We start from the raw sequence: 6,157 nt of genomic DNA, 5'->3' as shown, positions 1-6,157 counted from the left end.
CAGGGCTGTTTTTTACACAGTGCCTCACCCCGTGCGACGTCAGCACGCTCAGCTGATATAAGAACAAGAGCCTGAAGGGTAGAGGTCTCCACTCTGGAACGCTGAGACTTCAGCACTGACGCCAGGAGGCAGACGCACCGCGGAGAACAGACATCAGCCGGTAACGGGTCCCCTGCGGTCCCTTGCACAAGTTTTCCTAAAACCCAGGGTCATCGGGGTCGCTCCCCCAGACCCCCGGATGCTGTGGGAAGTCAGGGGACGGTGCCTGGTATTTCAGAGTTTTCTTCCCACTGGGAGGCCCGGAGCTGGGAGGCTTCTTGGGAAGGGGAGCCCAAACCGTCCCAAACCCAGTTTTGTAAGACCTGTCTTGCTGCATCTGAATCTGCTACCCGGGAGTCCTGAGGAAGAAGGCCAAGTGAGGTCCTGTCTCCGGGGAGGGGAGAGATAGTGTCGGGTGTGTCACCAGAGCGGCCTCTATGCTCCCCGCCTTAGTGTTCGACTGACCTTCAGGGGAGCCCAGCACCGACGACAATGGGTTAAGTAGAATTCAGTAGGCAGTATCATCAAGCAGGTCTGCGGAGTGTAACTCTGAATCCCTTTAACACGGGGTAGTTCTGAAAGCAGAAGTGAGAGAGGAAGGGAGGGGAGAGATGGAGGGATTTGTAGTAGTTTCTCAGGTCCTTTTTCTGAAGGGTTGAGTGAGGTGGTGGCTGGTGGTTCAGAGGCAAGCTCCTAAGAGGAAGTGGGTGCAGTCTTTGAAAAGTCGTCTGGCCCTCCCTACCCAAAAGATCAAAACTGGGTTTGTCCTGGGAAATAGAAACTGATCCGATCTCTCTCCCTCTTCCTCTCCCTGTATGTGTGTACGCGGGGCAGGCAGAGGGAAATTAAGGGTTCCTGTGGCTCCATCAGTACCAGAGCAGCTGCTTAGTGCCACAGCATCCTGCGCCAGAATGAAGGGTTTAAATGCTTAGTGTGACAGCATCCTGAGCCAGAAGGAAGGGTTTAAATACCAGAGGGCATTTAAAAACTTGTGGTGAGTTTCACTATCTTTGCGCAAACAAAAGAAGAGGGTGACGTGGCCACGTGCTTTCCTGGCTGATGGGAATTGTGCTCATTAGAAAGCGGAAATCCATTTCAGAATTATCTTGGTGGGAGGACTTTCAGTAGTCGCTGTTGGGTCCAAACAATTGTCTCGTAAGCCCTGGTATCTTGGAGGATTACTTTGTTAGTAACAATGTAAAACAAAACACAACAGAAAAAAAAAAACAAACTACTCTTAAATTCTTCGAGGCGATTCCATCCCGCTCTTAAGTAGCTGTAAGGGAGAATTAGCTCTTTCTCCACAATAGGTTATCGCTGAGAAGGGACTTGGTGGGTCTGAGGAGTCTAAACTCACAACAAACAAGGGAACAGGAAAACAAAAATTGGAGGCATCTAAAAGTTCCAAAGTCTTAAAGTGATGAGTCCTACACTCCCTTAATCCCAGCACTGGAGAGACAGATGCAGGTGGATCTCTGTGAGTTCAAGAGACGCCTGGTCTGTGTGGTAAATTCTAGGTCAGCCAGGGCTGATAGCAGGACCCCGTCTTTAAAAAAAAGTCTCAAAGTGCAGTATGCAGAATTAGAGCCACTGATTTTTTTTTAAATCATAGATTTGGTTTCTATAGAAAAAAATCAGTAGACTCATGAATTTCCTGGTGGATTTTGAACTCATAATATCCCAAAGAAATATTTTAAATTTGTGTCTTCAAGATAATTTATGCCTGTAGTCTTAGATAGATTTATTGAGGCATTGCTGAATCCAACCCAGGTCGGCTGGAAAGCAGCCACCGAGTCGTCTCTCTAGCATCTCCTTTATCCATTGTAAAACCGGGTTTCTTGCTTCTTTTCTCCCCTCCCTCCCTCCATCCCACTTTTCCTTCCTTTTTCCCATCCATCTTTCTCCCCACCCCATTCTTTCTTTAGACAAGGTCTAGCTATATGTCCCAGCCCAGCCTAGAAATCCTACCTCCACTAAGCATGGGGTTTCAGGTCACCAAGGTTGTCACCAAGCCCACCTTCCTGTTTTCTGGCTTTGTTTTGATTTCTGGTGGTTTCTAAGAACAATCTCAGGGGCCTCTCATAAGCAAGGTAAGTGCTGTGCCACATTCTGGCTAGCTCCTGTTTTCTTATTGTCTTTTGCATCTTTTGAATGTAATTTAGATACAAATTCTTCATCAGAAAAAATAATTTGCAAACATCTTCTTTCATCCAAGTACTGATATTATCATTCTCAACAATATCTTTCAAGAAGGGAAATTCTTATAGTTCAGTATGTTGGTTTTCTTTTTTCATTTGTTCTTCATTTATTCATTCTTTCTTCCTTTTTTTGTTGAGACAGGGTTTCTCCGTGTAACCTTGGCTGTCCTGGAACTGACTTTGTAGACCAGGCTGACCTTGAACTCAGAGATCTGCCTTCCTCTGCCTCCCTGAGTGCTGGGATTAAACGTATGCACTACTACAGCCTGGCTATCTTTTCTATTTTTTTTTTTTGTTATAGGACATATTTTAGTCCTTTAATTCAATTTGACTTTTAAACTTTTTAAATTTTATTTATTAGATTTAAAAAATACCAATTCAAGTTCCCACTCCCTCCCCTCCTCCCATTCCCTCCACACATCTTCCCACCTACCCCCATCTAATACTCAGAGAGGATAAGGCACATTGTCTTGTGGAAAGGTCCAAGGCCCTCCCTACTATATCTAGGCTGAGCAAGGTATACATCCAAAGAGAATTGGATCCCAAAAAGCCAGTACATGCAGTAGGGATAAATCCTGGTGCCACTGTCAGTGGCCCCTCAGTTTGCCCCAGCCATGCAACTGTCAACTACATTCAGAGGCACTAGTTTGGTCCTATGCCTGTTCCTTTCCAGTCTGGCTGGAGTTGGTGAGCTCCCATTTAGCTCAGGTAGACTGTTTCAGTGGGTGAACCCATCACGGTCTTGACCTCCTTGCTCATATTCTCATTCCTTCCACTCTGCAACTGGACTTTGGGAGCTCAATCCAGTGCTCTGATGTGGGTCTCTGCCTCTGTCTCCATCAGTTGCTGGATGTAGGTTCTATGGTGATATTTAAGATAATCATCAGTCTGACTACAGGGCAAGTCAAGATTGCCTCCCCCCCCCACCCCAGTGTTGTAGCAAGCTCTTGGTCCCTCTTAAGTCCCCTCAGTATTGGAGCAAGCTGTGTTTCAGAGTTCCACCAAGGTTGCAGGAGGATAGGCAGGTTTGGATGTGAGGTGTGGCTAGTAGTTTGGATAGCGGCTGGCTGGGTTTGGGTTTGGAGGGATCCTAGCCTTCTTTTCTATTTTTTAAAAAAGATTTATTTGTTTGGGGCTAGGGAGGTGGCTCAGCAATTAAGAGCACTGACTACTCTTCCAGAGGACTTTGATTGATTTCTAGCTCCCACATGGTGGTTCATAACCATCAGTAACTCCAGTTTCAAGGAATCTACTCCCTCTTCTGGCCTCCACAGGTACTAGGCACAAACATACATACGTGTGGACCAAACATCCAGCTACATAAAGTAAAAATAAGCCTGGTTATGGTGACACACACCTTTAGTCCCAGCACTCTGGAGGCAGATTCTTATGAGTTTGAGACCAGCCTGGTCTACAAAGCAAGTTCCAGAACAGCCAGAGCTGTTACACAGAGAAATTCTGTCTGAAAACAACGACAACAACAACAAAACCCAACCAACCAAATGAATAAATAACTTTTAAAGAGACTTATTTGATATGTCTGGAAGTTTGACTTGCCTGCATGCCAGTTCACCATGTGTATTAGTGCCCTTGGAAGTCAGAAGAGGGTACAAGATCCACTGGAACTGGAGTTACAGACAGTTGTTAGACACCATGTGGGGCTGGGATTTGAACTAGGTCCTCTGGAAGAGCAGTCAGTACTCTTTCACTGAGTCATCTCTCCATCCCTTTCTTTCTATATTATGCATTTAATGTCATTTATATGAAATGTCTGCCCAAAGTATGGGAAGAATATTCACACACGCACACACACACACACACACACACACACACACACACACACACACACACGGGGAGGGGGAAGAAAGAGAGGGAGAGAGAATACGATTTTGACTACACTCTGTAGCAACTAGACCACAATCCCCGATTGTTCAAAAGCTGGTTGGGTAATAACTAACAACTTCCCTAATTTTGCCTCCACTTCCAACTCAGAAAACCAGTAATGTTCCCCAAACTACTCATGAAGGACGATCCATTTCTAGCAGCTTGCCTCTTTCCCCACCCACCGACAGCAATCTCAGTCAGACCACACCCAAGCCTTACTTTGTGGTTCTTCAGCAGGCTTTCCCACTCCCCTGCCTGTCTTTGGGTTCTAGCCAAAGCAAGTGATGGTGGTGGCCGAATCCCTTATTATAGTGAGTGCAGAACCAATATTATGTTCTCAAGTGAGTGCTCTTATTAACTTATATCCACAGTTCCTGAGAGGTCCCAACAAGACGCTGTGCCACCACTTGCAGCTCGAGATCCCAGCCTTTGGCTAGGTGAGTGCCCACAGAGCCTCTTTGACCAGTGAGGACCCATAGATCATCTTGAACATTGTTGCTAGAAACTGTTGGTTCTGCACTGATGTAGTGAGCAGGCACTGACTCTGAATTCTTTTTCTTTGTGTTGAGTTTGCAGCTATCTACTTTCAGTTTGGTACTTGAGTTTTGTTAGTGGTTCTCATATTGTGGAGTCCTTGCTAGGACCAGCTTATTCCTTTTTATCCCCATCTCTTTTTTTGTGTTGCTCATAACAATGAGATTTGCAGGGCAGAACTGGCCTTACAGATCAATGAATTTGCAGTTCTCTCTAAACTGGTGTCCATTTAGACAAATAATCATAGGTCACTAATAAAACCAGGTATGGTTATTTATCTATCTTGATCCAAAAAGTCATCTATCTGGTTTACAGCCTCTTGAGGGTATGCAGATTGTAGAGTCTGGGGTGAAAGGTTGGAGACATGAGATGTGGGTGGAGAGATACTTCTTTTCTTATTCTTCCCAATGATTGATAGCTCTTCAGGGTGTTGTAAGTCTAAATATCCTGCACATCTAGAAAAACTTTTCTTCTTCCCCTTCTTCTTCTTCTTCTTCTTCTTCTTCTTCTTCTTCTTCTTCTTCTTCTTCTTCTTCTTCTTCTTCTTCTTCCTCCTCCTCCTCCTCCTCCTCCTCCTCCTCCTCCTCCTCCTCCTCCTTCATTTATTTATTTTTGTTTTGTTTTTCGAAACAGGGTTTCTCTGTATAGCTTTGGTGTTTGTCCTGGAACTAGCTCTTGCAGACCAGGCTAGCCTCGAACTCACAGAGATCAGCCTGCCTTTGCCTCTCGGGTGCTGGAATTAAAGGTGTGCGCCACCACTTCCCGGCTAGAAAAACCTGCTTCTTAAATGTTTAGAGTATACATCAAACAGATGTCCTTATTGTTCCAAATAGTAACTGATTTTCTTTATGAGTTAGAGAACTCCAAATTCTTCCAGGTATAGCTGTAAGCATTCTGTTTCAATCTCCCTGATCAAATTTGCATTGCATGGATACTCTGTATGTGGGCATGCAGTGTCTATCTCTGTGTGTGAATATGTGTGTGTGTGTGTAGCTTTATGATCCAGTGGAAAACAGCTGGATCAGAGGATTCAAAATGATCTGTTCAATAGCAATGATGACAAATTCCTAACAAAATTGATTGGGTTAAGAAAATATACTTAAAAATCCCCCATTCTCAATCAGTGGAGAGAGGCAAAGGACCAAGAAAAATGTCAAAAATCAGCAAACAGCAGAGATTGCATTTGGCTAAGCAAGCTTCCTACCTGAAGCCCACAAGTACTACCAGAAAATTTCCTGGGTTTTGCAAATGACCCAAGAGGCTGCCACTCAGAGAACTTGACCAAAATAGTTTCCCAAATCACAGTGAGCCTCACAGATGGCTCAATGAGTAGAGGTGTTTGCCCATAGGCCTGGCAACCTGAGTTCTACCCCCAGATCCCACAAGGTAGGAGAGAATTGGCTCCTGAGAGCTGTCCTCTGACCTCAACATGCATGTGTTGTGACATGTGTGTACACACACACACACACACATACACACACACATACACACACATACACACA

This window comes from Microtus ochrogaster, chromosome 7 (assembly GCF_000317375.1).
Source record: "Microtus ochrogaster isolate Prairie Vole_2 chromosome 7, MicOch1.0, whole genome shotgun sequence".
Classification (NCBI taxonomy): domain Eukaryota; kingdom Metazoa; phylum Chordata; class Mammalia; order Rodentia; family Cricetidae; genus Microtus; species Microtus ochrogaster.
Note: the sequence above shows the minus strand (reverse complement) of the source record.